This window comes from Rhea pennata, chromosome 2 (genome assembly GCF_028389875.1).
Source record: "Rhea pennata isolate bPtePen1 chromosome 2, bPtePen1.pri, whole genome shotgun sequence".
Taxonomy (NCBI): domain Eukaryota; kingdom Metazoa; phylum Chordata; class Aves; order Rheiformes; family Rheidae; genus Rhea; species Rhea pennata.
This window is the reverse complement of record NC_084664.1, coordinates 122254765-122275484: the sequence shown is the minus strand read 5'-3', so window position 1 is coordinate 122275484 and position 20720 is coordinate 122254765.

The following is a 20720-nucleotide window of genomic DNA, read 5'->3' as shown; positions in this document are numbered from 1 at the left end:
ACATTTCTTGATGTTTCAGAAGACCTGTCCTGGAAAGAAGCCTGCCACTTAAAGATGAATGTATACATTCTACTATCACCAAATGCGCCCTGCATTACAGAGTAATTACAAAAATAAAGTGCAAGCCTGGGAAATTTGCTTAAGTAATTCATTTTGTGGAATTCAATAGAACTGTAACTATAATCTGTGACCTCTATTTGATAAGCATCTGTAAGATGCTCCATGTGGAATCAGTAGCTGAAACTTTATTAGTTTATTAAACCATCCTACTACAATGTCAGTGATTTGAACAGCTACTATATAGTATACAAAATATAAGAGTGTCAGTCATACTGAAGAACAAGTCCTGGGCCTCCTCCAAAAGCAATACCTGTTCTTTGATGCCAAACAAATAACAATATAGGTTGGCATCTGGAAAGTGTGCTAAGGCTCTACTTGTTTACTTCATGTTGTGTGTTGCTCTGTGCATGATCTGTTTTCTACTATTCCCTCACCAACTCCTAGTCTCTTAGATGAGATAGACTTTTGCCCTAACCTAGTCTGACTGTTCTTACAATATGGTTACAATTTTCCACATAGCTACTACCAAAAGCTGACATTTCTGTCAGATGGAAAACATTATAAGGATATCACTGAAAAATCCATATTTTGTATTCCATCTCTTCAGAAAACTTGCATTAGGTTTCCTAATCTCTCAAAGAATGAAATAGAATACAGCATCCCCAACACTTCAAAAGATAATTTCCTTCCAGTGGGTCACCTAAAAAGGAAGTGATCTTCAATCAATGTATCTGAGCCAAATAGGAACCTGAACATAATAAAACCCGCTTACAAATGTGGTAGCAAGATATTGCAAAGGTCACTGACTTTGCAAAGTCAGCATACCCTTCCAGCTATTGATTCTGCAAATCGAGAAACTCACAAGCTTCTGCAAGTAAATCCAAATCCTATAAACATCAGGAACATGAAGGTTCCACTAAATAATTCCCGTCAAAGTCAAGTCTATAAACAACTTATTAAAACATGTCAAACTGTCAGACATCCTTTATATTTTCACTACCTTTCCAGTACAAGAGATAAAACAAGAACTTGCTGATATTACACTACAGAAGGCTGTTGGGCTTCATGATACCTTTCCAAAGGTCCTTAAGAACTTTGGACCAAAGAGAAGGATCTGCCAAAGTTCTTTACAAAAACTCGTCTCTCTGGCAAATTACTTAAGAATATAGAGTTGCAAAACTTATAACTTTGGAAGCAGTCAATTCTACTTGTATTTTGCTGTAGAGTGTTTATCACATGTTGTTAAAGGTCTTTCTCCTCAAGCAATCTCAAACAGGCTTTTGAAACACGAGTCCTGATAGAGAAAGTGGAGATCTGATTTAGTAACAATAGTCCTAGTAAAGGTCTAGCATAGGCCATCTCTGCAGAGTTCAGTTACCAAATGAGATTTACGATCAGTTACTTTAGTCTCATATGCAACATTTGCAGACAGGAAAGTTTGTCAGTTAAGCTTATGTTACTTAAATTATCAAACATCCTCAACTTCCATGCAGCTCTTACATTGTTCAACCAACTGCCCAATGCCAGAAAATCATGCATGCGCACCTCAAAAACCAAATCTCTAGATAGATTCACCCAGAACCCACTGCTTTTCAGTGATATTTTACCTATCACCTTTTACAAATTTATATATGCAAATGACTTCGTGCTTGCAATCAAGCCCAGTTCTGAGCTGAGGTCAGCAGACACTTCATGATGATTTTCAGAGCCTAAGAAAAAAATGAGCCAAAGCAGTCCTGAAAACAAGTCACATTGCCCAGCTCACATTTGGGCTTGGAAAAATATTCTTCCCCTCCAGAACAGGATGGCTCTACCTTCTACCTTCTGGGGTACTACTTTCTGGGAATGTGCTTTGGGGAATAGCCACCTGTGCAAGAATATCCAAGCATTTTTTCATGGTTGGCAGACAAATTCCTAAAGGCTAAATCTAGTGCTAGTGAGTAAGCTAAGAATTAAATAGCACAAACAGTTCTGATACAATGCTCAGCTCCAGCCCTTCTTTCTTCCAAAGCCTAAATGTTATCTTAGATACATACTTCATAATCTGGCAACTAAAACCAGTCCTTAGATACCATGACTTTTGCTTTCTTTTAGAACAGACAGAAAAATCATACATAGTTAGAGAAAAGAAGCAATTAGTAGAAAGTCATAAAATGGCTCAGGAGGTTTGTTCGGGTACAGCAATGAAATAGCAGAATCATAGAGTTTGGAAGGGACCTCAGATGGCCACGTAAGCTAGCACCCTGCTCAGAGCAGCGTTGACACTGCGTTCAGACCGGGTCAGAGTTGTGAGCTGAAATACTTTGGAATCCACCTAAAAGCAACTTGCAGTTACCAAGAACATTTTGAGAATCCCAAGCAAAAGACAAAAGCCCAAGTAAATATTAGAAGGTAATAGGAATAACTTAGGATAGTAATATACATGCCCTCAGGATTTTAAAGCAAGGATTGGTCCTATCTACAGCAAAGAATTGCTCATCTGTTTGTTATAACAATCTTCATACATAGTTGATCTCTCCTCAGATAAATAGCTCTTTGAGAGCAATAAGCAACGCATTAAACTCAAACCCAATTTCTTGGCTTTCAATACTATTGAACATTCTGCCATCCAAATATTAAACATGAAACAGCTGTGCTATAGGGGTGCCAGAAATTTATGGTCAATAAAGATCTGCCACTCGAGGCTAACATAAATGAAGAATGAGCCGTCTGCCTAAAATCTAGAAAACTGCTTTAAATATATGTCTCAAATCTTTGGGCAGTACATAACGATCTCACGTCTCAATGGTATTTAGTACAGGTAGTCAGTAGTATCCTAAGAAATGGAATAAGAAATATATTTTTAATCCCATATGAGTAGTGCCAGGATTTACCATACCTCAGCAATACAGGACTAAACTCATTTGCAGCCAAATAATTCACAGTAGGTGTACACATCTTCTGCATAAGTGGACATAAGTTTTTGAAGAGAACTTCAGACCAAAATCCACATTATTAAACAACTCTGGAATGTACAGTGATGTGGGGAACATAAAAAAATTCATCAAGCCCTCCCAAAGTCCAGAGCAGCTTTTCTGTGAATATATAATATGCTGTTGCTTTTTTGAATGCCATTTGTAAGGTAGAAAGAGCATGCTGATCAATAACTATGTAGATACATGCTATTTTATAAGATATCAGGTATTTATGATTTTAGGTATTTATGATAAGGCCTGTTTGACTATTTCTGCATTTAAGTGCTGGGAGGCAATGAGCCTACCACTTCCGCAAAGATTCCCTCTCCCTCTAGAATGAACCAAAAACAAACGATGGAAATTTCTATCCTTTCTAATAGAGCTCTTGAAAATATAGAAAGAAAAAAGCTCCATAAGAAGAATTCTTTTTAATCTATGGAAGTCAAAGGTTCTATTAAAGTTTAAAACACAAGGAAACAAAGTGAAAACACAACTAATGTTCCATATTTTTACAAGGAATTTTGGGACAATATTACTTTTTCAAGGAAAGAAGAATATAATGCTTCTACAAAAATGAAAAGAGCATAATAACGTCCATCAAATTCTTTTTGATGATTCAAGATTTACAAATAAAACGTAAGAAAGTATAGCTGCTGCAAAAAAAAAGTATTCTTTCCAAAAAGCATAGAGCAACCCTTGTCCTGGAGCAAGGTGTGTGAGGATGCTGAGCTCTATTGTTTAATATAACCTTTGTTATCAAAGATAGCTACGCTTTAGGACTGCAACTCATCCATAGTATTCAGATCTCCCTACAGAACAATAGCTATGAAATATGTCTTAAGACAGAGATAGCAATATTCCTACATACCTTAAAGCAATCTTACTTCATAAAAATAAGCTATGTTACAACACCACAAAGTACCTTGAAAGGTTACTTTTGAACTATTGTCAGACATTTTTTGTTTCTATCCACATTAAAAGATTTTTTTTTAATTTTACTACATCTCATGTAGGACACAGTATGTCATCAGGTACAACAAACAATTATGTAATTCTGGTCCTGCTGAAATCAATCTAACGTGTTAAACTTTCTAGAGAAATTACATCACATGATATCATTTATAGTCATCAAGAACACTGCAAGGTTTTTTTTTTCATAATTAAGCTTAAAACACAGTAAGAAGAAGAAAAAGCCCACATGGCCATCTAGTGTTTACTGTGAGAAATGCAAGTGATCAGATTATAATTCCCCATTTGTCAATGACTTCATACCTCTGCTTTAACGGTGAAAACACTTTCACTGTGCATGCTATTTCTGAAAATCTGCAGTCTGAAATTCTTACTGTAACAATGAAAGCCATATTAAACTGGCTTATCTCTTGCCTTCAGTTATTGCTGTTAACTATGTCCTTCTGTCTAGACTTTCACAAGTCAACATGAAGAGATGCTGCTACATACAGCAAAGATTTTCAAGGACACTCTCAGGAGCTAAGTGAAAACACTGAATTTCAGCTGTCAAATGGCAATTGAGTGCCTAATGCCATTTGGCTATAATAATGCCACTTGTTGTGCTAATTCTCCAAATTATTCTTTGAGGCCATATAAAGATTTCCTGCCTCTTCATGTGCAAAGGCTCTCTGAAGCTAACGGCTACATCCACACTGCTCTGAAAGAGAGTTTTTCTTGGCAGCCCAGCAGCTCTCTGCCACACGCAGGTGCCAGGTGTGCCCTGAGGTGCGGGGTCCTGACAACACGCTGTAAGCCTCAAGTCTAGTCTTGTTTTGAGGACACATTTAAACACATTGCGTGCAAGATAAAAACAGATCTTCAGGTTCAGTATTACTTAGAGCTAAACCAGAGCAAGTATTTGCTGAAGATCCGTAAGTCAAAGAATTCCTATGGCTGTCAGCACGTTTCAGGGTGGAGTCATGATAAATAATTGTTATAATGTTTGGCTGTGCATTCTATAAACATGTTCAACGCAATCAATTCATATCCTGCCACACACAAAAGTAGTTTTGCTTCCCTTGAAGATGAGAGGAATTTTGCCATTAACTTTGGCAGCATTACATTTCTTATGACTGATTCATTTGCGCTAATATTAATTACTCTTAACTCTTCAATTGTTGAAATGATCGTGGACTCATAGAATAATTTAGGCTGAAACGGACCTACACAGGTCTTCTAGCCCAGCACTGATGACGGACTGGAAAGAAAGGAGAACCTATTCTCCTGTCTTTAGTTACTTCCTGATAAGATCACCCAAAAACTCAGGTTGAATCCTTTTTAAAGATTGACAATTTTTTAATACACATTTGCTATTTCAGTATGTTCTGCCTGTCACTACTTGCCTCCATGTAGAAGCAAAGGTGATGACCAAATTTTTTTCAGGAAAATCAACAGCTCTTCCTGGAAAGGGAACTCTGTCATTAAAGCAACTTTTAATATATCTGAAGATGCAAGAGGCAAAAAACTAAATGTCTCATCAGTATATATTCATTAGAAAAAGGCCCTTTTGTGCACAGTGAGTTTTAATTAGTATTACCCTTATCCTGATGGGGGTTGTTCCCAATGACACCTGAGTTCACTAGCTTGCTGTCATTTATAAACAGAGTGATGTGTGCCACTGACATGAATCTATTCTGTACTCATTTATTTTCATTCTTTTTTGTCCTACTTCAGCCTTGTTTGGTAATTATAGCAACAGAGAATTATGCCATCAAGCTTTATTTGAAGGTACTTCCAGCATAAAGTTGGAAGAAATTAAATGACATTATAGCTAATGAGGGACCACCTGAGCCCTTCAGCAATCTCTACAGCCATACGGGATCTCGTGGACTATTCAAGAATGTTGAAGAAATATCTGAGGTGATTTAGCTCATTAAATAATTCCCTAGGTTCTCACTAAGTACTACATACACACAGGTCACAGTGCTCTCCTTTTCGTTTTTTCCAGTGTACAACTAATGAGATGGCACGCTGAGGAGTAACTGGATTTAAATCTAGGAAGAGATGCCACATATGCAAATATCTTGAAGTAAATTCAGACAGGCATTCCATAGGAAAAATGTTAGTGTAATCCAGCACAACAACATTAAGGAATCTAGATAACTGGATTTACCACAGAAGAGTGGGTATTACACTAAGCTAAAGCAGAAATCTTTTAAAAAGCATCTCAGGGGTTACATATACATCTTCCAGTAGATTTAGTGAAAAATATGGCTAAGTCTCTGAAACAGTTGGAAAAATCTCATCATCCTACCACCCAAATATTTATCCCCTGTCACATTTCAAAACACCAGATTCAGTCCTAGAACTGCAAATAACAATATGCTGTAAAGAAAATGGTAGGACTTAGATGAGTATGATGGGAAGACTACAAGCACATTTGACTATGTCTAATACGTCCAGCCCAGCCCGTAGCTCTTGTCACTTCAGTATCTAGATAGGGAATGGTGTAGAAAGCATAGAAAGTATTACAATTCTGTTCTAGTTTAAACTCTGAAGTTTTCCTTCCCATAAAAATCCTGGAAGAGGAGAGTAGAGGTAGGACTGTTGACTCTTACATCTTACCCAGGTCTGTTAATATGGATATAACTCAAGGGCCTAAACTTGTTTCTGCTAAAAATTGCAGCAATTTTGCCTCCTTTTTAGAAAAGATTAAAGTGAGAGACAGAATCCTCACTTTCACAGTAAAAGCAGAGGACAATGTTTATGGTAAAACTTTTTACTCAACACTGAAAGAAGAGGAAAAGCCCTTCACTGGAGGTATGGACAATGGAAAGGTTTGATCTGGACAAGCTGCAACAATTCTAGGGCCATACGTCCACCTTGGATGCTTACCAGAAGTGAAGCTCATGCCAGTTGCCAGTCCACATGTGATCTATGCATTTACACCTAACAGGCAATGCGAAGTGGATTTCTGTACCAGAAATTCAGATTGCCTTGATGCTGCTAACATAATTCCATGCATCCAACAAACGCAAATTCCTGGAGATCCTTGTGTCCGCACTGCAAGTAGGGCACTGGGTATGATGGCCTAGCTTGATGCCTCCACTGGGAAAGAAACCACTTTGAGTGTGTTGTTGCTGCACTAGAGTGTGTAGCACCTGAATCCGAGCATAGAGGCAAGGTAAGTTCTCGTCTAAATAAGAAACCCTTCAGCACACTGGATCACTACTGTAGATGCAGATGTGGTTTGCACATTCTCTTCCTTTGAACTTCAAGGAGAATGGCTCTCTGCTCACACAGAAATATAGAAGTACACCTAAAAAGAAATCAATCACCACAGAGACAGGTGTTATTTTAAGTAATTGCTCTTCTAACATTTCCCTGCAGCCATAACTGAGGAAGAAAAAGCCCTTTAACAATTAAAGGATGGATTCTGGCATAGTCTTATCTCAGCTTGATATCTGACTCCCTTATTGCTACTATATCAGAACACTTCATAATCTCTCCGTATTTCTCTGTGCACTGTAGGACTCCAAGATAGGGAAGTTTCAGCAAATTTTCCTTACAGATGAGAGACAGAGGCACAGAGATGTTTCTTTCTTTTGTTCAGATCTACAGAAGGAGACAACTGAACCAAAGTCCTTGCAGACACAAGGCCCAGACTATGGTGTAAAATTCACACATGAAAACATACTTCCAATAGTAACAAAATTATTTAGTTTATGAAATTGTTCTACTTTCTCATTTAGTAAATTCTATTTTCCACAGTAATTGTAAAGCTTTCAAAATCTTACTACCAGTTTAAGAGCAGCTTATTACATTGAATTTAACTTCCTCAGTTGTTTCAAGGATTTCTTGATACCTTCTGAGCTGCTATTAGATGCCATTTTGCAAATGAAATTGTTTAGGGGATTGGTGACAGGATACACAGCCCTTCACTTACTGGTCTATGGCTGACATCTAACTGCTATCAATACTGATTATAGTAATGTGTGCTAACTTTATCTAAAATAAATTGGAATTCCAGCACAGCTTACTAATTGACAAAAAAATACATCAGAAAACTATCCTGATGACTGACATCTAAGTTGTGATAATAAATAAATTGGTAAAGGATAATAAATAAAACTGGTAAAGGAAGAGTTACCAGACTTCATTATCCTTCTGGGACAGAGTTGGATCACTGGATAATTTGTGGAAAAACATACTACAGTATCTAGTCAATGACCAAAGAGGGAACTTCACTTTCCAGGATTGTCAATCTATCACCTTTCAGGAGCATTAAGTTCACTTAAAAAAATTAACTTTAGCAGAAAAGGATGTTATTGCTTTTACTGAGGTCATTGAAAGGGTAATACCATTCTCAGTGATGCTAATGTGAAGGTACAGGGGTGACATAAGTTAATTGCACAGTTACCACTCTATTATTGATTTATAATCTCCTGACATTTACAAAGAAATACAAAGAAATAAAATAGAGTTTACTTTATACACACTCTGTCATGAATTATAGTCACAGAAACTACTGTAGAGGGAGGGTTGTTGCATTATGAAAAGTGTTGCATATAAAGGAATGAAATTAAGAAAAAAATATATTTTCTTTTTGAAGTTTCTTTCCCTGAAGCCTTAAGACTATCATTAGGAGGCTTTGAACAAAAGTAGGGAAAGGGGATTCATTTACTGAACTGGTCAACTTTTCCAGTAGCTTATAGAAATGTTTTGCCTCTATGACTGTCATAATTGTTGTAGTTACAGATCCCAAGAGGACTACATAAATTTATTTTGGCTTACATAAATCCAAGTGTCAAAAAAGTATCTTCAGTAACAGATGAAGCACGAATGTAAGTGAATTGGTGTAATTTTACCTGTTTGTACTCTGACTATGACTCCTACTAACACGTGTAAACAGCTGTTCCCCCCACTTTTTTTTTTTTTTTTTTTTTTTTTTTTTTTTTTTTTGCCAGCCTAATCAATCTGGTAACACAGTTTAGCCTCTTTTGTTTGTTCACAAGCCAGGACATGAGACTTTTTGAAAGCAGTACTTTTAAAGAAGCCTCAGTGAATGCAGCTTCTGCTGAACTACATCTGAAATTCGCTTCAGTCATAGGGATGGTTTAAAAATCACATGCTTCTGAATCCCCTTCCCTGTTTCGTACAGCACTGTATGATGTAGAGTACCGGGAAGTGATGCCTCAGTAGGCAAGCAAGTCTGAAATTCACTTCATAGCACAAATCTTCAGCCCTGGGGCTCAAACAAGGTAACAGAAGATGAATCTGATATTCACTGATGGCTCAGATAGAACACAGGCAGATCCTGAAAAAGAAGGCTCCAGTGTACATTTCATGTTAAGCACCTGAAAAATATATCTTAGATCTACTCACCTGCATGTTCTGTATACTTATCTCAATTCCCATGCTAGACCTGTGGAGCATACAGCTTTGTCCCTAGGTAGCATGAAGCTTGTTTTATTTACTGTATGTATCTAGCTCTCTCCTGGGTATTTACATTTCTCCCAGCACTAGGAACTTACCATCATACCAGGTGAATGAATCAGGAACTGGAACACAGAGAGGTTAAGTGATGTAGTAAGTCTGTTGAGAAAGTAGGAGCCTCAGATACATAGTATCCAAGCTACTGTCATAACCACTAAGCCACACTTCCCCTTTTCAGCCTCCTACGTCTTTACCACTTGAAGTGCATATTCCACATAAAAAGCTGAATGGTATCCCAAAGCATTCTCTCAACAGTAACCCATAAGCTCTGCCACAAGACAGTTCCAAAAAAAAAAAAAAGAAAATACAAATGTATAAATATCGATCATCCCTCAAAGTCAAATCAGCTGTTCCATGATGATGATAGCACATCAAACGGAGAAGCAGATGCTCCCCAAGGACATCCTTCTTGGAGGATTCAATATATCCCACACTGGTGAGACAGTTTCCTTTCAAGGTACTCTTTCCCAGCATACTTCTTTTGTTTTGCCTCTTTTGTATTACAGTGGCAAACCAATGAACTCCTAAAGCATTTTTTTAATAATGAGTTTGATGCATCTGACTCATGAGGCATCAAACTCCTTTTCTTCTGACCAACACACCATCCAAACTCATGGTCCTTTTTTTCTTTTTTCCTGTGAAAATGTGGACACTCTCAAAATTAATTTTACCATGAACTGGTTGTATTAGCACAATAACAAACTACATATATGAACTTTCCAAGAAAAAAAAAAAAACAATTAGAGTACTTCACTAAAATATCTTACTGTCAGGCAAAAAATAGGCCTCAATCTTTCCCATCCCTTGAAAGAAAATACTTGTTCCTACAAATCAGTATAAGAAAAACACACTGCAAATTAACAAGTGTCAATTTATATAATGTGGTAAGATTTGTGTAGTGTGGTTATTTTTTATGGTGACCTTGACATAGTTCCTTGTTTTTAGTGACTGTCCTCTACAAATGATGTAATAGATAAAGACAGCTTTCTCTCAGTAATCTTAAGTGATCTTTTCTTTTAATGTAACATATGTAAATAAATGAAAACCTACGGTTCATCCTCAATAAAATGTCTATTCTGTACTTAGGCTTTAGGCTAGAATTAAAGGAGACTGTATGTGTAACAAGGTTCTTACTGAGAATGTAAACATTGTTTTGAATCTATAGCTATGTTAAATATCAATGCTGAAGATAAGCTTACTAAAAATGCCATTCTTCTCCATACTTGTATTAGCTTAGAAATTAAAATTGATTTATATTGTTAACACAAATATGAGCATAATGGCATCTAAACATGTCTTCTGAATCCTGCTGTGCTCCATACAGAGCATTAGGAATGTTCAAAAATCCCAGAGATGCAGCTGGGTTCCAAATAACTTTATTTGGCAATTACATAGGCACATCCAAGATACATACAGAATGAGCTAGCCTTTTTGGATCTGATGACGTTAGAAATCAAAGACAAAGAGAGGTTCTCCCACTCTCAGATTACTGAAGTCATATCTCCAGATTTTTAAACACTGCATTTGCCCTAGCATATAGGTGCTCTCCCTCTGCTGCAATCTGCTCTTCCCTTTTTAATACATATTTTGAAGATTGTATCCCCCTCAAACCTGCTATCAGAACTGTATGCATATTCAATTCAGTTAAAATCATCTGATTAAAGAACAAACAGCACAACATTTTTAAATTTAAATGAGATCATTTTAACATATTTCTACCAGGAACGGTTGTGCTAGATGTCAGCCAGGAACTGGCAGTTTTCAGCAGATATGGGGAGAGTGGAGAGTTTAGGAAGAACTTTTTGGAAAAAGGAGAGTATCACTATTTTTCCGCACTCTCCTGACTCAGCCCCTTGCTTACTGTTGATAAGCGCTTGCCATCAGATTCAGCTGCTCTGCTAACAATCAGGCCTTATTCTGCACTGGAGAACTGAACCATGTGTTTTTGAGCAGACTTGAAGCGGTTTTAGTGCAACCAACTCACTGAAACCACAGTAATTATGAGGAATCAGTTTATGTTTTCCTAAACCAGCAGTTTTCAGCTGGTGATCTGTGAATCCTTGGGGTATGTGTGGATTAAGGGGTCCTTGATGGGTAACTGTGAAAAGTAAACAAGAGTATTGCTTTTATTTATGAGTCTGTACTTGGTGGGGGGGGGAAGATGAAATTCTACAAATGGAATGAGTTGAAACACATTCTTTTAAGTAATTTGTCCTCCAAAATAGGCTCCAAAGCTTATTCTGTAAATCCAATGCCAGGCATAATGCATTCTGGGTTGCTATAAAAATAACTGGTAAAGTTTAAGATTTAGGCAAAATTGAACTAATTCATCTTCTCTACATCTTCACAAGAATAAAAATGGCCCAGACACACCAATTAGCTTTAACTGTCATTTCTAACTCCTCAAAAGGGAATTTATGTAAACTTTTTATTAGATTTATGAGATGCTATTTTTTTCCTGTGGACCCCAACTAAAAGCATTGTAGAAGTTTTCATCAACTGATTTCACTGAGATTGAATTATTCCCAATTCACAACAAACCGTTATTTTATTTTATCATATCTGTGATGGCCATATCAACACTTATGCTCTGTGGATCCATATACATAGAGTGTAATTTATATTAACTCATTAGCTAAAGATAATTTTCTTATGCCACTTCTACATTGTGAATTGAATTATCCCTAACTGAATCACTGAGATTCACACTTGTCCTCTTCATATATATTCTCACCTGTTTCAGCTTGGCTATGTTTTCACCATCGGTACTGTTGCAATCTCTTTCAGCAGCAATGTCCTCCATTGCACTGCTCTGTCTGAGTTTCTAAGGTGTATTACCAGACCTGTATTACCTGGTAGACAGTCTAAGGCAACAACTATTCAAACATAGAAATGAACTCTCCACTTGAGTAAAAATCATTTCAGAGTAGCCCATATTGGACAAGGTATATGGATTGACAGATATTTATTCGTGTTGAAACTAAGTCATTCATATACACTTTCTTGATTGTTTCTTTTACGGATAAGCACGAAGCATGAAGTATTCAAAATGAGATCAAAGGCACCAAATAGTGATAAAACTTCTCAAGTTCAGACCAAGCAGCTAATCTTCAGGAGGATAACTGGTCATGGACAAGTTTTTAGATGTAATATGTTGAAGTGCTTGAAATAACTATGAAATGTATTTTTGAAATATTTTCATGTTTTGTTCATCTGACGACTGTATTTGGGGAGGAAAAGAACTTAATCATGATTTGCATGAACACACTCTGGATTAAACAAGATCAAAATAATATCTCAAAATACACAGTTACTTTCTTCTTTAGGGGAATAGTTTTCATGGCATTCGTTCTCATTCTGTCAGTAACTACATCTATACTTTAGAGTTCTCATTCCTGCTTTAGCTGGTAGGATTTTTAATTAAAAAAAAAGAAAAAAAAAAGGAAAAACAGTGAGTATGATTTGTACTTCCATATATTCACTGTCGTTATGTTAATGATGATAACGTGCCCCCCTTTATTTGCATGATCAGAGGATGTGCTTTTCCAGGCTAGGGAAGGAACTGCTAGGATCCCTGACATGGTCAGGTGGCACAAACAGCACTGACACCCTGGCTCTCATACTCTGCTTAGCAATCTATCTACATGACCAGTAATTGTAAGGTGAACGGGTCAAGAGGGGGTGGCAGGGAGGTGAATGAAGCATGTAGGTAGCGGAAAATCTTTTGGTAGTTGGTTGTTTCCTTTTTCCCCGCAATACTTGGGATGCAGTATCGTGACATGGGAGCAGTTTTTTTTTTTTTTTTTTTTTTTTTTTTACTCACTTTCTCGTTAAAAGCGGTTGCTAACGGGCGGTGCGGTCTTTCCCGCAGCTCGAGCTGGAGGCTCCCGTGCCCACGGCCGCGGCGGGGGCGCAGGGGGATGGCGACGCGCGGGGGCCGGGCGCGGTGCAGAGCCGGGCGCGGCGCGGTGCGGAGCCGGGCGCTGTGCGGTGCGGAGCCGGGCGCTGTGCGGTGCGGTGCGGTACGGCGCGGCGCCGCTAGGTGGCGCGGCCGGGTCTCGCACGGCGCCGCGGCCGCGCCGCCACCGCCCGGCCCGGCCCGGCCCGGCCCGGCCCGACGCGGCCGCGCTACCTGCGGCACTGCGCGCCCGCGGGCGCATCCCGCCGCCCCCGCACAGCGCAGCTCGCTAACTGCCCCCCCTCCTTCCCCGCGCCCTAGGTATAAAGCGAGCGAGACCGGGGCAGCAGGAGCCCCCTCTTTCCTCCGCTGCTAATGAGGGGGATGGCGGGGGAAGGAAGGGGGCTGCCGGGCGTCTTAAAAGAGAGGCAGAAAATTACCATGGGAAACCGCCACGAGGCTGTTTTTGTTTCTCCGCTCTCGCAATAAACTCTTGTAATCTGTAGTCATTAGCATAATCTTCAAAGATCCTTAGGAGGATAATCTTTAAAACGCCTACGGTGCTCGCTTGTGAGGCTCTTAAATACAATATCATTGGAGGACTGTCAATATCCTTTGAGGTGCCTTTCTTCAGATTCGAGGGGTTCCTCTTCGCCTTCTGTTGTGGAGGACAATAATGTAATCTCCGCCTTGATGGGGGTCAGGAGAGCAGTAGGGACTTGAATACTCAAATCTGCTCTCTCGCGGGCTTTTAATTTACAAGAGGGAAAGGCATATATTTTCCCTCGAAGTTTACTTTTCGTCAAGGGTAATTATCTCACTTGCATTTGAACTCTTCGGGGGACTAGAATGAGTTTCCAATCATTTGATTCCCCTGCCTGAAATCTATAGCTCTTTTGTGTGAGCCTTCAGAGCTCTGCAAATGAACAACCCAACCCGCGGTTTGCAGAAATGTTCATTGCAGTGAAGGGCGTGTTCGGAGAATACAAACAGCACCCACAGATAGTTGCCAAGGGCACCTAATACATCTTTGCGTTACACCTTGAACTAGTCTGCTCATATCTCCGCGGTTTTATTGCACGGATCATAAATGATTGTAAAGTCTGCAAATCTTTCATGAAACCCTGGCAATTAATAGTTTAGCCAGGGAACCTTTAAAGAAAAACAGAGTCTCTAATGTAGCCCTTGAAATCAGTTCATAGCCGTGTGGTGCCGGCGTAATCTTACGATTCAGAGTTTTAAGAGGTTTACAGCTTTCTTTTTCTTTTGAACAATGCACTTTCTCTCTCTATGTTTTTCGAGACAAGAAAACACAATTAGCACCAGAATACCAGGTGTTCTCTGATCGGGGGCGGGGGGGGGGGGGGAAGGCTCTGCAGAACTCTACTTGAACACTCAAAAAGAACCTGTAAAATTTCCCATTTATGGTTTCAGGTAACCACATAAAACTAGCTGTTTCTTTAAACCGGTTTGGTTCTGCTCGTTTCCTGTATTGCGCTTTTAAAGCCAGAAGCACCCCGTGACCCTAAGGGACTATAATTCCTGGCACCCGTTTAGATACTGTTTGAAGGCACGCTGGGGTCCTTTATCAACTATTCGTGTTAACAAAGAAAAGACTCTTGCCTGAAGATAGGAAAGTTTTCCAAGGGAAGCTCCTGCGAAGAGAGAAGTAGTGCCCAGTTCCCCATAAATGATTTACAAGGGATGGATTAGTAACAGGGAAAAAAGCAGCCCGGAGAAGCGAGAGAGGGCACACAAACATTTGTTTCACTCAGAGGTTAACGATACTGCAGTGAATCGAGAGGAGGCGGGGAGGGCTGCCGCGATGGGGTGCCGTCGGCCCCCGGAGCCTGCTTGCAGGCTTCCCCCGTCGGCTCCCCTTCCCGCCAGCTGCAGAGCAAACCCCATAAGGTCCCCGTGTTTTCTCTACAAATTAACTGCTAGGTTCCTGGCCAGGGGGGGAAAAAAGGAAGAAGAAACAAGGAAAAAAAAAAAAAAAAACGCTGCTGGGAGGAGGTCGGCGAAGAGCAGATCATCTCAGAGGCGGCCGGTAGCTGCCCTGCGGGAACGAGCCGCGGCCGTGCGGGCGCAGGCTGCTCTCGGAGAGGGGACGGGGGAGCCGACGCCGCGGCTGCAGCCCGGTTCCGGCCCGTGACTGCAGCCAGAGCCAGCGGCAACCAAGTACTTGGGGGGACTTCTCCAAATTGGCGCAGAAGCTGTACTGTCTGGGACTTTCCCCTTGAGGTCAGCCCCTGGAAATGCTCGTTATCTGCCCCGCAAAAGACTACGCGGATTTCCTCCCCTGCCTAAACTCAGAGCCGTCGCGCAATCTTGCTCCCGGGGTGTAGTTGAGGGCAAGTTGAGGTGGCGAGCAAAAAGATGGCAGGGAGGCGTCGCCGCCTGCCCTGACGGCCCGGATAGGGGTCCCAGGCAGAGGTCCCCGCCGCTACCCCGCTACCTGGGTGCTCCCACCCAAAACTAGTGGGGAGGGGGAAAGAGGGGACAGGACTGAAGGCAGTGGGATCGCCCGCCCTGATGGGAAGCGGGAAGGGTCCCGGCCGCGGGGGGCCGGGGCAATTCACAGTTACTGCGGCTCTTCTGGCGCTCGCATGATTTCGTCTTGGAGGTGACACGTGAAAATGCTGCTTCAGAGGTGGCACTGGCGGCGAGGTGACCGTCAAGGGACTCTGTGCTGCCGCCAACTCTTCCTCAAAAACGTTACTGTTAACTAAAAGAGGCAACCACTTCATAAAGACCATTTAAGGAAACGCTGAAGTCGAAATGAAAACCACTAGTTATATTAAGGTTAAATCAAACGTGGCCTTACGTGATGAGAAATAAGTGCAAATATTCTCCGCACAGCAAAGAAACTTACTATTCTGCAAGCTGTTTGCTTTTGGTACAAAGCAGTACCTTTCCCGCAGAAAGAATAATAATGACGTTTGTATCCTCTGAAGTGACTCGAATCAAAACGTCCTGAGCCCCACCATTAAATCTGTCTGCATCTGTTTTTACGATCCATATATAGGTGTGGATATATAGCTGCTACAGATGATCGTACGGCTTTAATATGTTAATTCCAATTAAGACGGCAAAGAAATTATGACCATTCCTCTTTATTCATATAAGAAAACTGATTATTAACCCCTAGCACTCTCAGGCATGGATGAGTTTATAAGAAAAAGGTAAAAAGAAAACAAGAAAAAAACCCCACACCTGATGTAAGTGACAGTCACTTTTTTAAATCGACTATTTGCTCCTGCAGATTGCTTCGAGGCGCGCTTTAGCCAGCAGCAGTAACGTTTATTTCACTGTCAGTACTGCCTTTGCCTGTAGTATTTTATCTGCGGCAGGAGATGGGCAAGAACTCGTCAGAAACAACTCTTTCTAGACGACTTCTATTGACCTTTCAAAAACACCTTTGAAATAACACGGGAGGACCTTGGGTGTATTTACACCTTCCTCGTGAATATCTGGGCAATTATTTCCACTGATTACTGATGTTTCGTAATGGAGGGAAATTGCCATGCAAAATTCTGTTTGCGCCAAATGACAACTGAAAGCCCCTAGAATCTGGATCCCGAATTCCCATGTGTGAACTCTGGAAATGAAGAATTGGCCGTCTTAACGAGATAAAATAGCATGGCAAGGTACCATCGGTGAGAAAGTAGAGCGAGCTTGCTGATCTCCTTTCTGGGGAAACCAATCAATCACTGGCCGCTTTCAAAGGCTAGAGGAAGGGGACATTTTTCATATATATATATATATATATATATATATTCTCTTCTGTGTAAAACCTGCGTAGTCTTTCTACTGCGAGAGTGTCGTTAAATCATTGACACGTGTTTACTGTTATGGGAGTCAGGCATGTTAACATATCCAAGGCAAAGCGAGTCCCTTTCCACCGGCACTTCCTTCTTCCTCGCACAGGAACTTCTGCCAGTTTCCGTCCCTTCGCACGCCCAAGCAGGCCCCCCGGCCGCTACTTGGAAGGACGAGATACCACCTTCGCTACCTTGAATTATTTCTTTTCTTCCTGATGCCTGTATGGGTGTGAGCTGGTGATATCATGGTCAAGGCGTTAATTATTGTTTCGAGTCTGTGAATGTGCCATGTCAGAGGAAAGTATCAATTATTATTTTCTAAATACTTCCTTGTGTCATGATTTTCCAATGGTAAGCTGCCGACAAAGTGCCTGAGTGTCAGGAACCGATAGCTTGTAATGGGTCCTGGGCTTTGGTCCGGTTTCAGGACGTAATCAGATGCTTCCTCGCAAAGGGTCTTTTTTTCACCGACAGCTTCCGCGGAACAAAGGGAACGAAGCACGATGGGGATCGCGGGAGGTCGCGGCGCCCCCCAATTCCGTGGCTACCAAAAAGCTACAGAGACTCGAAGACGGCGGGGTCGGGGGGGGGGGTGGGGGGTGGGAGAGAAGTGGTGCCATGCCGTGCCGTGCCGTGCCCCAGCCGAGGGTGGTGGTTGGGTTGGGGGCGTCGGGCACGGCTCGGCACCAGCCCGGCCCGGGGAACGGGCGGTTATTTCTGTGCCCGGACGGCCTGCGCAGTGCCAGGGTGGTCGCTGCGCGGTGGTCCCGAAGGGGTCTCCTCCGGACACCGCGCAGGGGGTGTCGCCACGCGGGGACGCCCGTGGCAGGGACGCCCGTGTCCGCGAACCGCAGCCGGGAGTGGGGGGCTGGGGACACAGCCCTGCCTGCAGCCCGGCACGGCCCGGCCTGGCCCGGCTCGGCCCGGGCGCCCGCATCGAGCTCAGTGGGGCCGGGAGCTGCGCCGTGCCGGGCCGCGCCGGGGCTGCCCGCCGGCGCGGCGCAGCGCAGCGCAGGGTGCGCGCAGGGCAACCCGCTGTCGGCAGCAGCTTTCAGTTTTCATTGAGGCCGCTGGTTACTGTTTAACATCCCCACCCACGTTTCAGTTTGTTTAGTAAATCGATCCGATGCTTGGGCTGAGGCTGCTGCCCTGTCGCCATTGAGCAAAGTTAATTCCCCCCCACACCACCACCACCACCACACACACACACACACTCTCTCTCCTCCTCCTCGCCGCTACAGCATGTGGTAAAGACGGTGCCAGCGACACCGAACAAGTCGCGCAGCCCAGCGCCGGGACGCCCGCGGGGAGCCGGGGGCGCGCGGAAGGCACCGGCCCGGGGGATGCCGCGGCGGCCGCCGCCCTGAGCTGCGACCGCGGCGCCGGAGGCCGACGGACGGCGCTGCCCCGCCGGTAAGTCTCCCCGGGGCTGGCGGCGCCGGCGGCGAGTGAGTGACGGAGCGGCGCGCAGCGCCGCGCAGCGCCCCGCGCAGCGCCGCGCAGCGCCCCGCCGCGGTCCCGTCCCGCCGCTGCGGCCGGCGCCGCTTGGGGAGCAAAGTTGACGCGGATCGCGTGAGAACGAACAGCACTCGCTCGGAGGATTTATTTATATATTTTCTCTATATTTATACATACAGACATATATATGTACATACCTGCATATAGTTATATATTTTTATATTTTTATATATATATATATATATATATATATATATATATATAAATATATATATATGGCAGGTCACGTGCCTGTGTTGTCAGTGCCTCGGAGCTGAGGAGCTGGTCCTGGGTGGGTGTGTTCGTGGCCAGGGCTGTGTCTGTGGGACAGGCCACGGGAGCATAGCCTGTCGCCCCGGGGGAAAGCCCAACCTACATTTTGCACTTTTGCACCCGGGACAGCGGCCTGCTTCCTGCCGACCGCAGCATGGTGTTCCCTGGAGCTGTGCAGATATTTATGACACTTTGGCAGGTAAAACCCCAGGTTTACATCAGTTTTTTTCTTTTCTTTTTTTTTCTTTTTCTTTTTTTTTTTTTTTTTTTTTTTTAAGACTGCTTCTACCTGCGCTATTTATTTCTCACCACTCCCAGCCTCGTGATTACCTGGGCAGCAGGTGGATTTATTAATGTAATGTTGTTCCTAGTAATAGTACTTGGCTAGACACTTTGTTAGGGAGTCTTGGAATACTTCCCTGGGGCCAATGGAGAGGACAACAACAACAACAACAAAAGGACATTAAAATGGCAAAACAAGTCAAAACATGAATTCTGTATATAGATCCAGCAGTGTCTGTGCTGCTTTTACACTGTTACAGGTGCACAGTTTACAGAGTACCTTTATATATTTGACAAAAGCCAACTTGCTGGAGAAAATAGTTCAGCCTGTGAGCCTAACATCTTTTCCTGTACACTGCTGTGGGAAATGCAGTGAAACATTTTCTGAAATAGACAGTAGGTAGCAATGATAACAGTACTTTAAAACATCTAGTCGCATACGCAATAGCAAATAGTACCCCATTGTAAACCATGGTTATTTTAATTGAACTTTCCTTTGTGTAGGCCATTTTTTGTACAATACTGCATATACTTTGGATTATTGTGATTTCTCATCCATAATTAGAAGATAGTACAGTAGTTTGAAGTGACATCTCTATTGTTACTGCTGTTGACTTTGTTAAAACTCACTTAGTGAATGACTGATTATGCTACACAGCTTTCCAAGTCCCTGCATCTCATATGTGCTTGATACACGTAAGCTACACTGTGCTATATAATTCTCCATATTCCTTAAGAACAGTAGGTCTTATATAGGAGAAATATGAAATATCTATATACATGTAGGCGTTTTTCAAATATTATGAATGCTAGATTGGTCATTTTATTCTTTACCTGGCTCCTTTTTCTAGTTACATGATAAAGGGAAAAAGGAAAAAAAAAAAAAAAAAAAAAACTTGAATGCTCTATTCTAACTCAGTTCACACTTCCCATCATCCTTGAGTCTCTCTGAAGCTTTGAGAGGAAAAAAAATATATTAAAAAAAAATCAAGTGTAGGACAAGATCAAGATTCATTTTAGCAGCTCATACATTTGGAGCAAACAACGTTCCGAGGATTCATTCCTTAATACAAAGCATAACTTTCCTTCTGACTTATCCTGCATAAATAAAAGAACATCTTAGGCCAAAATTTGCACTCCGTAGAATTACTGTGAAACTGGAACAATACAGAAGGTCCAACTCATGTTTCTAAGACAGCTGTTACAAATACCGATGTGCAGTATATTGGGGAAAGCCTCAGGTGGCATTGAGCTGGCACGGAAGCGCAACAAAGGTATTCCTGTGGTCTGGCAATATCTGGTAATACATGAGTACTTGAATGGTTAAGTGTAAATTAGGACAGCCCTGATGTTGACTGCTATTTTCCGCACATCACTAAATCAGTTCCAGGCCAGCTCCTTTTTAAAGGCATTCTAGTAGAAACACATCACTGTCACTCCCATTCCCCAGGAGACAGCCTAGTACTGTTTCGCCAGATTTGAATTTCT